A 17131-nucleotide genomic window follows, 5' to 3' on the forward strand; every position below is an offset into this window, starting at 1 on the left:
CAGGGGTTTCGACCTGAAACTTTCACACTTTCTACCCCTCCCCACCCCCCACCAACGGACACTGCTCAACCCAGTGAGTTCCACCAGCAGTTTTTTTTGTTGTCGGGTTTACCTAAAAGTTCAAAAGTTCAAACTAAATGTTATTATTGAAGTACATATATGTCACCGCATACAACCCTGAGATTCGTTTTCCTGTGGGCATACTCAGCAAATCTACAGAATAGTAACTATAACAGGACCAATGAAAAATCAGACAGAGTGCAGAAGACAACAAACTGTGCAAATGCAAATATAAATAAATAGCAATAAATAATGAGGACATGAGATAATGAGATAAAAAGTCCTTAAAGTGAGATCATTGGTTGTGGAAACATCTCAATGATGGGGCAAGTGAGTGTAGTTGTCTATTTTTATTCAAGAGCTTGATAGTTGAGGGGTAGTAACTGTTCTTGAACCTGGTGGTTCGAGTCCTGAGGCTCTTGTACCTTCTATCTGATGGCAGCAGCAAGAAAAGAGCATGGCCTGGGTGGTGGGGATCTCTGACAATGGATGCTGCTTTCCTAAGACAGCATTTTATATAGATATGGTCAGTAGTTGGGAGGGCTTTACCCGTGATGCACTGGGCTTTTATAGGATTTTTCATTCAAAGGCATTGGTGTTTCCATACCAGGCCATGACGCAGCCAGTAAACACATTCTCCACTACACACCTATAGAAGTATGTCAAAGTTTTAGATGTCACACCGAATCTCCGCAGATTCCTGAGAAAGTAGAGGCACTGCATGATTTCTTCACAATTCCTGCACTTAAAAGTCCAGCAATGAATTCAGTTTGAATCATAGACCAGTCTTAAACCCAGTACTACAAATGTCCAAACTATAGCTGTATGAACCAGTGCGGTTACAAATTTACAGTGCTAACTGTCACAAGCAGGTACTTAACTGGCATAGCTTTGGCAACAGGAAATGGTAGAATGACAGCTGAAAATATCACCACGCTGCTCAAAGCTGGGTCAGAGTAAGGGGTACGTTGTTTTGCATCCTGCCCACACTTTATGATTGAAGCAAGACTGAAGGAAAACTAACAGATTGGGTTAATGGTCTTTCATAGTGAAAGCTCATCAGCCCAAAACTTTGGTTCAACTGAGCTGACCATCAGCAGTAAGTAGGCTTCAGGAGTACCACCAGGGAGGCCTTATCTTTCTATTCCCAGTGCCTTAGACAGGAAGCAAGGTAATGGCTAGAGCCACATGCCCTCAGAGCTGTCAAGGTTTTGTAAAGTACCTTATATATCATTGTGTACTGTTAAGATTGCAGCATGTAAGAAATACAATCTAAGTAACTTAGAAATCAATTAGGCATATAAAAAAATTTGAAATGTTAAAACAAGCTAAGTAAATAAATTAATCATCATTTTCTTCAGGCCAGCAAAACCCATTCAAGTGAAGTGGAGCTCTGATGTAATGCAGAGGAATGCTGGGCGATCTCTGTCCGGTCGGTCATGGTCACTGGATTCCAAATAGAGTCCAGCAACAGACAATGCGAGTCAGCTTGTCCCAGACTTACACTGCGCCTGAGTACGTCCAAGGCATATTTACCTGGTACTGTGCCTTTGGATCTTGTCTTCTACTGTAGAGTGTAGCATAGCTCATACTGGCTTGGAATATCAACACGTCTGTTTATTGTGGCAATCAACACTCAGTTCAAAGCATGGTACACACACTCCTGCATTAGCTAACCAAACGGCAATGTGCCTTAAGGGGATAGCAACTCTACCAACCTTCAAGCAAAATTTACATTTTACAGTATCATGTACATATCACACTTGGGAGCAGCTGAACTTGCAGACAGCATAACTAAATCAATTAACACAGGCTGTTTTCCAGGCTTCTCTTTTTTTTATTTCAGATTTACTTCATCTGCAGCAGTTAAGCTTTAATTTCATATGATGAATACAGCTGGCAAAAAGCAATACGTTTTATAGTCTGGATGGACATCTCCCTTTTGAATGAATACAAGATGCATCTTATCAGCAGGGTTTAAAGCAACACACATAAAAGTTGCTGGTGAACGCAGCAGGCCAGGCAGCATCTCTAGGAAGAGGTGCAGTTGACGTTTCAGGCCGAGATCCTTTGTCAGGACGAAGGGTCTCGGCCTGAAATGTCGACTGCACCTCTTCCTAGAGATGCTGCCTGGCCTGCTGCGTTCACCAGCAACTTTTATGTGTGTTGCTTGAATTTCCAGCATCTGCTGAATTCCTGTTGTTAGCAGGGTTTAAATCTCTTTTTACTGTTTGTCCAAAGGAAGTCTCCTTCACAGCTAAATAATTGGTTATTGCAGTCAGACATCTTGGGGACAGGTTCCTGAGCAACATGCACTTATTGTTCCTTTCCAAGCTAAAAGGGAGAAAACAACTTTTTCTCAGGAATGGAAACCTTACATCGTGTTGGGACTGCCTGTACTTTGCAATACCTCCACAAGGTATTGAAGCTTATGTCAATTGTGTATTACTTTCAGACAGCTTTAATTAGCACCAAGTAACTTCTCACTAAAGCAAGATACTGTGGATGTGAGAAATGCAAAGTATAAGCAGAAAAATCCTGGAAATAGTCACCAAATCAGACAACACCCGTGATGAGAAGAAACAGAATTCTGATCCGGAACCGTTCTGATGCAAGGTCAAATACCCCAAACAATACCTTGATTCATTGTTGCTCTCGACCTGCTGACTCCTTCAACGCGAGCCCTCCACTGGTTGAGGCTGATCATTGATGTTGCGTTCTAGTGGTCTACATGATACGCAAGCCAGAGCAATGTGATCTGGAGAGCAAGCTGTTGCTCACGCGACAGGCTCCCCTTCTCCACACGGAAACGATAGAGTCCTGACGAAGGGTCTCGGCCTGAAACGTCGACTGCACCTCTTCCTACAGATGCTGCCTGGCCTGCTGCGTTCACCAGCAACTTTGATGTGTGTTGCTTGAATTTCCAGCATCTGCAGAATTCCTGTTGTTAACGATAGAGACTGATACAGTTTGGGCGGTGTCGCAGTTGTCAGTCAGCATTGAACTCAATGCAGGACTGCCTTCGGGACTCCAGCTCTGGACTTCTCCTCGGGGTTTACTCCTGAAGCCTTCCTCATGAGTGGGCGTAGCTGCAAGGCAGTGGAGGCTTGAGATCTGAGTTTTACTCCTCCCAGATGAGCTGTCAACCACAGCTGACGTGCCCCATCCGTCTGAAAGAGTTCTTCAGTAATTTCTGCTTTAAGTTCATCAAGTTCTTCCCTACTGTTGAATTCCTCATAGAAACTGCTGAGAACGGTGTGAATAATGCAGAAAAAATGAAGTGGAAGAAAGTGAGGAGGAATGAAAGAGAAAAGAGAAAAAGAAAGAAAGAAAAAGAGTGAAGGAAGAATAGAAAATGAAAAAAGGTGCAGTTAATGAGTGGCGCAAAAATTGTCACCTCATCATGCTGATGCAGCAATTGAAGTTATTTTGAACTGCAGCCACTATTGCAATGACTATGAAAGGGTGACAATAAGGTCATGAACGAAAAAGAAACGTTCAAAGGCTCTTTTCAAGGGAGAGAAACCACAAAATAGAAACACCAAATGCAAAAATAGTATTCTTCATTATATGACTATCTTGCACACAGCATCCACATCAGCTCATTATTAGAATCCTTACCAGAGAAAGCGCCACTGGAAGTTTGAGCACAAATTTAGGCTGAGACTCATGTAGCAACACACACAGAATGCTGGAGGAACTCAGCAGGTCAGGCAGTATCTATGGAAATGAATAAACAGTTGACGTTTCAGGCCTACAGCCTTCTTCAGGACTGGAAAAGAAGAGGAGAGATGCCAGAATTAAAAGATGCAGGGGAGAGAAGGACAGCGAGAAGGTGAGTGGAAAAGTTAAAGGGCTGGACAGGGAGGAATCTGATAAGGCAGTGGACCATAGGAGAAAGGGAAGGAGGAGGGGCACCAGGGGAAGGTGATAGGCAGGTGAGAAGAGGCAAGAGGCCAGAGTGGGGAATAGAAGAAGGTGGGGGGGAGGGTGGTGAGGGAAAACTTTTTTTTTTACCAGAAGGAGAAATCGATATTCATGCCACCAAGATGGAGGCTAACCAGACGGAATATAAGATGTTGTTCCTCCACCCTGAGTGTGGCCTCATAGCGGCACAAGAGGAGGCCATGGACCAAATGACATGTTGGAACAGAAATGGGAATTAAAATGTTTGAACACTGGGAAGTTCTGCTTTAGATGGATGGAGTGGAGGTGCTCGATGAAGTGCTCCTCCAGTTTACCACAGGTCTCACCAATGTGGAGGAGGCCCTATCGGGATCACTGGACACAATAGATGATCCCAGCAGATTTGCAGGTGAAGGGTTGCCTCACTTAAAGGGACTATTCAGGGCCCTGAATGGAGGTGAGGAAGGAGGTGAATGGGGCCACTTGCAGAGACTCTTGTACAATGCTTTTGAGGATTAGAGATCCCTTAGAATACTTGCCATTATTGACTATAGGACATAGAACCTAGAAATGTATGAATCAACAGTTATGCCACAGCTTGATAGCACCATATACTGGTCTGCAAGCTCCACTCAATGCACTGGGGAGGGTGCAGAGGAGATTACAAGGTTACTAGGACTGAATGATTATATTTATAGGTCAACAGCAGATGCCATTGCGTCTCAACTCTGGAATATTTGGAGAGTGGAGATGCATATATCAGGATGTTCTTCAGTGACTCTATCTTTGCACTCAATTCCATCATCCCCTCAACACTAAACAATAAGCTCCAAGTCCTAGGCCTCAATACCTCCTTGGGCAAATGGATCCTTGATTTCCTCACTCACAGATCCTAGTATGTATGGATTGGCAACAACATCTCCTCCACAATCTCCATCAACACAGGTGCACCAGGAGGCTGTGTCCTTAGCCCTCTGCTCTACTCACTTTATACTTATGATTGTGAGGCTAAGTACAGCTCCAATGCTACATTTAAGTTTGCTGACGACACCACTGTCATTGGCTGAAACTATGGTGGTGACGAATCAGCATATAGGAGGGAGATTTAAAGTCTGGCTGAGTGATGCCATAACAACAACCTCTTACTCAATCTCAGTAAGAGCAAAGAGCTGATTATTGACTTCAGGAGGAGGAAACCGGAGATTATTGAGCCAGTCCCCATCAGGGGATCAAAAGTGGAGAGGGTCAGTAACTTTAAATTCCTCAGTGTTAACATTACAGAGGACCTATCCTGGGTCCAGTATGCAACTGTCATTGCAAAGAAGGTACAACAGCAGCTCTACTTTCTTAAAAGTTTCTGCAGATTCCACACGTTATTGAAAACTCTGATGAACTTCTATAGATGTGCAGTGGAGAGTACACTGACTGGTATGGGGCCACTAATGCATTTGAGTGGGAAAAACATATAAAAACTAGTGGATAGAGCCCAGTCCATCAGAGGGAAAGCCCTCCCCACCACTGAGCACATTTACAAGGAGCGTTGTCCCAAGAAAGCAGCATCCATCATCAAAGACCCCCACCATCCATGTCATGTTTTCTTCTCGTTGCTACCAAGAGGAAGGAACTACAGGAGCTTCAAGTTACCACCAGGTTCAAGAACAGTTATTACCCATCAACTACAGTATAAGGCTCTTGAACCTGAGGGGAAACTTCACTCATCCCAACATTGAACTGATTCCAAAATCTATGGACAAACAAGAGAAAATCTGCGGATGCCGGAAATTGGAGCAACACGCACAAAATATTGGAGAAACTCAGCAGGCCAGGTAGCATTTACGGAAAAAAGTACAGTTGACGTTTTGGGCCAAAACCCTTTGGCAGGAAGGGTCTCAGCCCAAAACATCGACTGTACTTTTTTCCATTGATTCTGTCTGGCCTGCTGAGTTCCTCCAGCATTTTGTGTGTGTTACTCACAATCTATGGACTCACTCATAAGGATTCTAAAATATTCTAAAAATAGTTATTGTTTATTTATTACTTTTTTCTTCCTTAATATTTACACAGTCTGTGGTCTTTTGCACATTGGTTGTTTGTCTGTCTTTGATGTGCAGTTTTTCTCTGATTCTATTGCGTTTCTTTGCACCTATTGTGAATGCCTGCAAAAATATGAATCTTAGGGTTGTATATGGTGACATATACATTACGTACTTTGATAATAAATTTACTTTCTACTTTGAACTTAGTTATGTGGAGGCATTATTAGAGTGGGATGGTTTTCTTTGAAAAAAGAGAGGCTGACAGGAGATAGTCATAGTCATAGTCATACTTTATTGATCCAGGGGGAAATTGGTTTTCGCTACAGTTGCACCATAAATAATAAATAGTAATAGAACCATAAATAGTTAAATAGTAATATGTAAATTATGCCAGGAAATAAGTCCAGGACCAGCCTTATTGGCACAGGGTGTCTGACCCTCCAAGGGAGGAGTTGTAAAGTTTGATGGCCACAGGCAGGAACGACTTCCTATGACGCTCTGTGTTGCCTCTCGGAAGAATGAGTCTCTGGCTGAATGTACTCCTGTGCCGAACCAGTACATTATGTAGTGGATGGGAGACATTGACCAAGATGGAATGCAACTTAGACAGCATCCTCTTTTCAGACACCACCGTCACAGAGTCCAGTTCCATCCCCACAACATCACTGGCCTTACGAATGAGTTTGTTGATTCTGTTGGTGTCTACTACCCTCAGCCTGCTGCCCCAGCACACAACAGCAAACATGATAGCACTGGCCACCACAGACTCGTAGAACATCCTCAGCATCGTCCAGCAGATGTTAAAGGCCCTCAGTCTCCTCAGGAAATAGAGACGGCTCTGACCCTTCTTGTAGACAGCCTCAGTGTTCTTTGACCAGTCCAGTTTGTTGTCAATTCATATCCCCAGGTATTTGTAATCCTCCACCATGTCCACACTGACCCCCTGGATGGAAACAGGGGTCATCGGTACCTTAGCTCTCCTCAGGTCTACCACCAGCTCCTTAGTCCTTTTCACATTAAGCTACAGATAATTCTGCTCACACCATGTGACAAAGTTTCCTGCCGTAGCCCTGTACTCAGCCTCATCTCCCTTGCTGATGTCTCCAACTATGGCAGAGTCATCAGAAAACTTCTGAAGATGACAAGACTCTGTGCAGTATTTGAAGTCCGAGGTGTAAATGGTGAAGAGAAAGGGAGACAAGACAGTCCCCTGTGGAGCCCCAGTACTGCTGATCACTCTGTCGGACACACAGTGTTGCAAGCACACGTACTGTGGTCTGTCAGTCAGGTAATCAAGAATCCATGATACCAGGGAAGCATCCACCTGCATCGCTGTCAGCTTCTCCCCCAGCAGAGCAGGGCGGATGGTGTTGAAAGCACTGGAGAAGTCAAAAAACATGACCCTCACAGTGCTCGCTGGATTGTCCAGGTGGGCGTAGACACGGTTCAGCAGGTAGACGATGGCATCCTCAACTCCTAGTCAGGGCTGGTAGGCGAACTGGAGGGGATCTAAGTGTGGCCTGACCATAGGCCAGAGCAGCTCCAGAACAAGTCTCTCCAGGGTCTTCATGATGTGGGAGGTCAATGCCACCGGTCTATAGTCATTGAGGCCACTGGGGCGCGGCGTCTTTGGCACAGGGACGAGGCAGGACGTCTTCCACAGTACAGGAACCCTCCGGAGCCTCAGGCTCAGGTTGAATACATGGCGAAGTACTCCACATAGCTGAGGGGCACAGGCTTTGAGCACCCTGGTACTGACACCAGCCGGTCCTGCAGCTTTGCTTGGGTTGAGATGTGAGTGAGTTGTATAAAATGACGAGATATCATGGCAGGATGAACCAAGTGAAGGCTATTTCACTTAGTAGAGTTATTGGAAGACAGGAGTGCTGGATTAATTCATTAAAAGAAGAACAAAAAGTGGATCTGAGAAACTCTTTCTAATGAGTAGTGATGGGATTGAGTTCAATGCATGAGTGGGTGGTGTCCCTCACCACAACAAGCACTTGGAATTGCTGTATTCTGCAGCTTGTGTATAAGGATAGCCTGATAGCAGGTTAGCTCGACGCTATTACAGCTCAGGGCGTCGGAGTTCAAGAGTTCAACTCTGATGTCATCTCTAAGGAGTCTCTATGTCCAGCCTGTAGAACACGTGGGTTTTCTCCGGGTGCTCCGGTTTCCTCCCACAGTACAAAACATACCATTTAAAAAGGTAATTGGTCATTATAAATTGTCCTGAAATTTGTCTGGGTTTAAATTAGAGGTAGCTGGGCGGCGTGGCTCAAAGTGCCAGAGGGGCCTATTCTGCACTGTAACTCAATAAATATACATTAAATAAATAGCATTTTTGCCCAACATAGATATAATAATTCACTTTCTATGATTTAAACGTCAATTATTTCTATGATCTGCCCTCTCAGTGCAGATAAAAGTTCACATGGCTTTCAAAGAAAAGCAGGGGATCTATTAATTATGCTGGGACTCCATTTTTTCCTCAAACAATGAACCTGATTATATGTTATAATTTATACCCATTTTTGGGATTGAATTGCAAACAAATTTTCTACAGTACAACAGTGACCAGAAGTAATTTATTTAGTAAGAACTTTAAGATCTTAAAGAATCAGAGTGACTTATGAAATAGAGAATGACCATTCGATCCATTGTGCTCATGCTGGCTATTAGAGGACTATTTAGGCTCACTGATCAAATCTCCTTCTGTTTGTTTTACCCGGATTTTGGTAGATTGATGCTTCTTACAGCCTTAAACCAACTTCAAACCAACTTTGAAAGAAATGATCAAAAGGTTGGTGGGTTTTTAAGTAGGGCCAAAGGAATCATGGGAAACAAAATGGAGGAGGTCTTGCTGAAAAAAACACACAGATCACTGGGTATGAACAGCAGATGGCATGGCTTCCAAATATTAGTAATTAGTAACCAGTTTATTATCATATGTAACCAGATACAGAGAAAAGCTTTTTTTTCAATGCCATCCAGATAGATCATTCTGAAGTCAAATTTGAGTTTTTTGACCTATGCGCAAAGAGATTTAAGTATGGCTGCAATGAAAAATTTACTTGCAGAAGCATCTCAGGCAGATTGCATTACAGATACATTTCCAGGAAAAAAAACCATATTTAACTATACAAAATATACATCAAAGGACACAATTCAAACAAACAAAATTCCAGTGTGGTCATAATGTTGGTATACTGAGGTAGTGATTAAGGTTGTGCAGGTTAGTCCAAGAACCAGGTGGTTGAAGGGAAGTAGCTATTCTTGAACCCGGTGTGTGAGACTTCAGACTTCCGTATAATGGAAGCTGTGACATCGAAGTAGTAAAAATGAAAGACAATAATGTAAAAGTGAACATAATGTTACAGTTTCATGGAAAGTGCAGTGCAGGTAGACAGATAAGATCTCAGGGCCATAATAATACAGTAGATTGGGAGATCAAGAGTTCATTTTTATTTAACAAGACAGTTACGACAGTGGAACAAAAAGAAGGGTAAAAGCACGACGTGCAGAATGAGATGATGGAGGATCTGAAAGAGAGAAAGCTGAAGGTGACAGGGTGGGGTGGGGGGTGCAAAGGTTAAGTAAAAAAGCAATATGAAGACTTTTAAACACAAGGATGGAGATTTTTAGGGAGAAGAAGGAGAAGAGGGAAAGCAGGCTTGTTTGTTATACTGTATATATTCTCTACGAAATATGTATTGGTTAACATTTTCCTCCATTCCTAATTGCTTCTTAAACTCAGTGACTTCTAGACCATTTCAGAGAAAAACTGAAATTATCAGGCACCTGAGCTCATAATGATTAGAGTGGATGAAGGCGGTGATACCTCTTTCAGAAAAAGCCATCACTATACTAGTTGGATTTTACTAACAATTAGTCAATTAATTAGTTTTACAATCATATAATTTCCCAACTGCCACAATGGAGGTTGAACTTGTGATGTCAAATCAAATGCCTACAGGCTATCAGCACAACAGTATTTCCTCACAAGGTTGGCATTTTGGGTGATAAAGGAGCAAACTGCATTGGTGGAAGTGAGATAAGGCTTAAAACAACTGAAAATGTTAAATTAGCTAATGATCTAAGAAGTACCAAATTAGCAAGCAAACCTCTTTACAAAATCCTAGCTAGCCTGCCACACTATAGAAAGCATATGGTTGTGCTGGAGAGAGTTCAGAGGAGAGTCACCAGGAGGTTGCCTGGGTTGGAGGATATTAGTTATGGGGAAAGATTGGATAGAGTGGCCATGCATTCCCTGGAGAAAAGGATAGAAGTATGCAAATTTGTGAAAGGTATCGATAGCATGGCTAGTCAAAATTTTATCGCCATGGAAGGGGTATCTGTTATGTTTTGTAACTTCAAAACATTAAACTAATTCAAAGGGCAACATGGGAGATCGAATTATGGGTCTAACTTCATTTTTACTTTAAGTGAGGCGCACACATATGATGTGGTACTGTGATGACTTATGCAATTCAGGTATTTCTACTTATAACCCTTAATGAATTATTTAAACAAACAAGTCTGCATTATCAAGCCATATATATATAAACAAGATTACTCAAATATTACTGTAATATTAAATACACGACAGTATCAAAAACATGAGGGCATAGGTATGAGATGAGAGGAAAATGTTTGAAAGGAGATCTATGAAGTAATTTTTTTGTGTGCACAGAAAGTGCTTGATATCTGGAATGGATTGCCAGAGAAGGTGTTTGCATCAGATACATTTGCTATGCTTAAGGGACATTTAATCAGTTACTGAAAAAGGCATAGAAGGATAAGACATAATGTAGGCAAATGGAATTAGTGTAGATGCGTATAGGTTGGCAATGCACCGGGGAGAAATCGCGATTCAGGCTGTACAATTCTATGACTCTGTAAGGGTTTCTGAACCAATGCTACTCCCTAAGAATCAATCAAAGAAGAGCCATAAATCTGTCCTGAGTATCAGCTGAGGAAAAGCTATACACATTTGGACTATTCAGCCAGGCAAAGGGTATCTGGGAAAAGTTGATAAAGCTACAGTACACAATGATGGAGAAGGTTATTTGGAATGCCAGTTCAATGAGGCTAAAAACTGATGGGAAAATTTGTTAAAGATAAGTTTTGGATAGACATGAAAAAATTCTTTTTTTTCCTCAAGATGGTTATCTCATGGAATAGGAGCTCATGCAGAGTATAAAAGATAGAAAATGAAGATTTTATATAAAGTAGTGGTGTGGAATGGGATGGAGTGGGGAAATACTGTGTTACAATAGAATTAACTTTTTAAAATATTTACTTATTGGAAACAGTGTGAAATAGACCCTTCCAGCCTTTTGAGTCACACTGCCCAGCAACCCTCGAATTAACCCTAGCCCTAGTCACAGGACAATTTACTATGACCAATCAATCTACCAACCGGTAGTCTTTGGACTGTGGGAGGTAACTGGGGCACCCAGAGGAAACCCATGGGGTCACAGGGGGAACGTATAAACTCCTTACAGGTAGCGGTGGGAATTGAACCCCGGTCCCTGTACTGTAAAGTGTTGTGCTAACCAGTGAGTAATGGGTTAAAATAAAATTTCAAAGTTCAAAGTAAAATATATTATCAGAATACATACATGGCACCACATACAACCTGGAGATTCTTTTTTTATGGGCATGCTTAGCAAATCTATAGAACAGTAACTGTAAACAGGATCTGTAAACTGTAAACATCTGGAACTGTAAAATGTAAACAAATTGTGCAAATGCAGATCATAAATAAATAGCAATAAATAATGAGCATGAAATAACAAGATAAAAAGAGTCTGTAACTGTGTAGTTATCCCATTTTTTTCAAGAGCCTGATGGGTTGAGTGGTGGTGACTGTTTCTTCTACCTAATGACAGCAGCAAGAAAAAAGCATAGCCAGGGTGGTGGGGATCTTTAATGGTGGATGCTGCTTTCTATGGCAACAATTCATGTAGATGTGCTCAGTGGTTGGGAGGGCTTTACCCATGATGAACTGGGCTGAATCCACTACCTTTTGTAGGATTGCCCACTCAAAGGCATTGGTGTTTCCATACCAGGCTGTGATGCAGCCAATTAGCACACTTTCCACCACATATCTATAGAAGTTTGCCAAGGTTTTTGATAACATGCCAAATCTCCACAGACTCCAGAGGATGTAGAGGCATTGTTGTGCTTTCTTTGCAATTATATTTATATGATGGGTCCAGATCAGGTCCTCTGAGTTAGTGACAACCAGGAATTTAAAATTACTGACCCTATCCTACCTCTGATCCTCCGATGATTACTGCTCATAGACCTCTGGTTTCCCTCTTCTGAAGTCTACAATTAGTTCCTCAGTCTTATTGACATTGATTGAGAGGTTGTTGTTATTACACTACTCAGTCAAATTTTCAATCTCCCTCCTGTATGCTGAATCAGCAAACTTATATATGGTTTTGGAGCTGTACTTATCCACACAGATCAAATTAGGTTAAAATAGGTTGAATTTGTCAGCATCCAAGCACCAGGTTAATCTAGCAGAAGTATTTTTCATTTATTGGCATTCCACTTGTTTTTTTTCTTCCTCCATTCTCAGCATTTTCAGTGCTCTTTGCAAGCCTAAGATAGACAGTGGCTTTGTCAGGATCTGCCCAAATCATTTTGCAACGATTAAACATCCAGAAATGTTATGTAATCTTTGAAGAAAATGAGAATGAAAAGGTTCCTTACACATACATTCTTAAAAGCTTAATTAAAGTGACCAAGAAGTGCTTTACCTTCAATCTCTTGTCAGTAGACAGAAGGCACTTCTACCCACTGAGTGGAGCTGAATGCAGATGAAAGTGTTCTTTCACTGTGTCTCCATTGGTGACTCAACAATAACCCCCCCAAACCCAGTCCCCATGACTACTATCCCCCCTTTCTTCAAAAATTATAGAAAATCTCTAAATGTTTAATTTATTTCTGTCCAGGTTGTTTTAAGCCCCTCTCCTACTGATGGAATTCACATCCATTTCAGGGAAAAGCAAATGAAACATTAGCAGCTGTGTTTATGAGTGCTGAACCTTTTTGAGGACACTTTAAAAAGACTTGCTTCACTTGTTTGGAGGCAGCCAAAAGCCACATCCTCTCTGCTACCCACCCGCTGTTTCCACCTCTGGAGGGTGGAAATGTGCCTTTATCAATACAGTATGGACAATAATGAGGTCATCCAGCAGCATAGCGTATTGGAATCTTTAGACATCCCTTATTTTGAGTTACATCTAAAAGTAATTTTCTACCAGTCCACTGTAATGTGTCCCTTTGGTAGCAGGCTAGGGATATGAATCTAGAATATCATGGTGTGGTAATATTGTAATGGGACACTTCATTTCACCAGTAAACAGTGCTCAAGTGTATTCTATCACCATTGCTCTATCGCACCCAAATCCAATTTTGAGCCTCTCTCAATTTAATTGTGCACCTTATTCAGGAAAAAAGGAAAAACATTTTGAGGTGTTATGACATTCCTATAATGGCAGCAACCGCAACACCAGGAGCAGGCAGAGAGGCTAATACACAGAAACAATTGATAGGGCGCCAGATTATATTCCTGTCCCAACACATTGTGGGTCACATTACACTCATTGTGATTTATAATTTGTCTCAAAAAGTGAAACTTTAGCAATGGTTCCTTGTGTGGGGCAGCTGCAAATGAGCATAAATCTAATTGTGTGTCAATCATTTTGTAAGTTAATCGCTTGATAAATGTAAGTTATTGCTTTGGGCTTTGGGACAATTAATCAGAAAAGCAGCATGTGCATTTCTTATTAAAATGACTTTTCTCTCAGATTAACTAGCTCTTCCATTGAAGGGATAAGTTTCAAAAATCCCAAAGTCAGGAAATTCATCCACAAACTTGGAAGAGGTGTGCCAAGCACTCTCCAGCGGGATGATACTGGATGGCCAACAAGAAGCAACAGCAAATCAAATTTTGAAACCGCCTCCAGTCCAGAGACACTGTAACATCCTCAATGTGGTTTCAACTGAGATTAAACATTGAACCGAATGTTAATGACTCAAAGTTGCCTCATAGAGTAATCACAGGAATTTATTGTTAAAGATGAAGTACTTTCTACACAGCCTTCACTTGGTTCCCCATAACACATAATAACAAATATGAATAAGACTATAAGTTAAGTGACTTTCTGATTGACCGTCATTTTGGACTACTTCCACCAACACTGAACTAAAGGCAATGTCTCTTAAGGTACAATGCCACAATAGTTAATTTCATCCCTTATTTGTCTGTTCCAGTCAGTCCAGCCCAATGAAATCCAATTCCCCCTATCTGAGAACTAGTGAGTCAAAAGGGAGACCCTAGTGTCTGTTAAGGTGTATTCTGGAGTTAGGGTATATGGCAAATATTAATTTCACCAGCAACTAATCTTCAGATTGCAGATTGGATTTAAAACACAGCACCGAACAATTACACCTCAGATGCCGGCATATGCATGAATGCAGCCTAGAGTCAACGGAGATTAACATTTATTTTGATTTTCTGGAATGTGGGTGTGGAGAAGGAGGTGTTTATGTAACTCTAAGGAAGCACTGAAGATACGTTGTAACAATAAAATTGTCCTGTTATTACCTTTGACCTTTAGCATCACCAAATGTCTTATAACATTGGGTTGAGCAGGCCTCTTCTTCCAAAAGTGTCTCAATATGATGCCTGTGGCTTGTTTTTGTTGAATAAACACTTATTTCCACTAGCTTCAGTGTCTCTCTGGTGACACAGTTACTACAATGTCCACCAGCTATCTGAAGACTATCAATGTCCACCAGCTATCTGAAGACTATCTGAAGAATTGAAGACACATTCCACTGCCCAACAGCCTATGACAAAGGAGGAGAAGAAGAATAAGGAGGAGGAGGAGGAGAAGGAGGAGGGGGAAGAAGAAGAAGAATAAGGCCCTTAACTCCAAGTGGAGTCATCGGGACGCCGTCATGACGGTGTTTTTTTTTAGCAGGCTTTCTTATTTTTACAAGGCCGAGTTGCTAGCTCGACATTCAACCCAGCACAGATAGAAAGCGTATAAGGGAGCCAGCTAGATTCGAACTCGGGAGCCTTCGCTCCGACGTCCAGCACTGACGCCATTACACCACCAGCCGGCTGATGACAGTTAACAGTCAATACCAAATTGAGTTTGATTCAGCCAGCAGCATGGAGTCACCACCTGCAATCTCCACTACATTCACTTTCATGCGAGATGGAACTAGAGGACCAAGCTCCTTGTCCCTCCGCACTCTGGGCAGGCAGTAAAATCTTAGTAGCAATTAGGTCTGAGACGGTGTACTACAGAGGTCTCATCCATGACAGAAAATGAAACTGGACAAGGAGCTTTGTCTTTCAGCAAACAGTCAAGGAATTTAGCATTTTGTAAGTGATCTTAAAAGTCATTAACATTGAAATAATCAACAGTTAACCCAATAGTTAACCCAAAGCACTTAATTTCATGCAGAAACAATAAAAAATTAACTATAGTCAAAGCATTACAATTTTAAATTTTGCCTCCTATTTTCCTGACATGGAATCCAAATTGAAATCAATTGGGTTTCTAATCCTCCTTCAGTTCTGACCTGGAATAAAATTAAAGGGACAAGTTCCAGCAGGGTCAGGTTCTGATACTGGACTTCACACTGTGACAGGTTTAGCACCATCTGTCACTTAACAAGTCATGGATTTCTGCATTCAATGGTACATGTACACAAGGCTGAGATATCCTGAAATTCAAAGCCTCACCCCATTGATGCCTATTAACAAACTGACATAGGAAGCAAATTGCAAAACACAGCCACACTAAACAACTTCAAATACATTTTTCTTTTTGGTTTGGTCAAGAATAATATGTGCAGAATTTAGCTCTCTTTTAAATGGAAACTAATTTAATATATTTACGAATTAGATTTATTGGCTATGTCTATAGATATTTCATCATCTGACCACATAGTTGCAACAAAGAACTTTCCTTTAGCAGCAGTTCAATAGTGTAGCATCAACTTTGCACAGCTCTTCTGATAGCACCTTATTTTGCATGGGTCCAGCAGACAAAAATATTAAAAGATATTTTAGCAGTGTTACCAACTTTCCATGACAAGTCAATTTAGGAAGTTCTAAAACTGCTGAGTTAACAGCTCCATTAGTACACAACTCATTTAACATTAAGCTTTGTGCAGGCAAAACAAAAGGCATCCAAATGTGGCAATGCAGAGATGACTAGTATTCCTGGTTTAGTTTCAGGTTTCCAGCATCTGCAGCATAGTATTACTTGTTTCTTTTATACCTGCAATATAGTAAGAGGCACATCCAGGCCCCTCTCCTCTGCCTAAACATTTATAACTTAAAAATTTTGGGCGTTGAGAAAAGACATTATATGAAAAGAAAAATGGCTACAGAGCCAAGCACAGTCTCCCCTGATAAAAATGTCAAGAGCTTATGTTGCAACTTTATAAAACTCTGGTTAGGTCACATCTGGACTATTGCATACAGTTCTGTTTGCTCCACTCCTGGAAGGATGTTGAAGCTCTGGAGAGGGTGCAGAAGAGGATGCAGCCTGGTTTAGAGGGCATGTGCTGTCATGAGAGGTTGGACAAACTTGGATTGTTTTCTGTGGAGCAGCAGAGGCTGATGGGAGATCTGAGAGAGGCTTATAGTTATGAGGTATAGATGGAGTAGCCAGGAAGTATCTTTCTCCCAGGGTAGAAATGTCTAATACTAGAGGGCATACATTGAAGGAGAGAGAGCAACAGCATAATTTGAGCCATGGTATCTGTAACATTGCCTGCCTTGGTTTCTGCCAGAGCTTCTCTGCTGCTGACACCCTCTCATTACTTCCAGGTTCCACTGGTCAAGGCACTAAAATTACCCTTAGCATGCAGTTGAGTGGTAGCATCTGGGAAGAGCTACTGGGAATATACGGAGAAATAAATAGAGTAACTGGGTGCTCAATGGTGAGCATAGGCACGTAGGCCGAAGGCTATCTTCAATGCTGTTTAATTCTAAATTTCCATCCTTATTTTCCATAATTAGTATAAAGTTTGGCTCACCCATTAATGCTGCATTTTCAGATTTACACTGGTTCACGTTAAGTATT

This window comes from Mobula birostris, chromosome 2, assembly GCF_030028105.1.
Source record: "Mobula birostris isolate sMobBir1 chromosome 2, sMobBir1.hap1, whole genome shotgun sequence".
Taxonomy (NCBI): Eukaryota; Metazoa; Chordata; class Chondrichthyes; order Myliobatiformes; family Myliobatidae; genus Mobula; species Mobula birostris.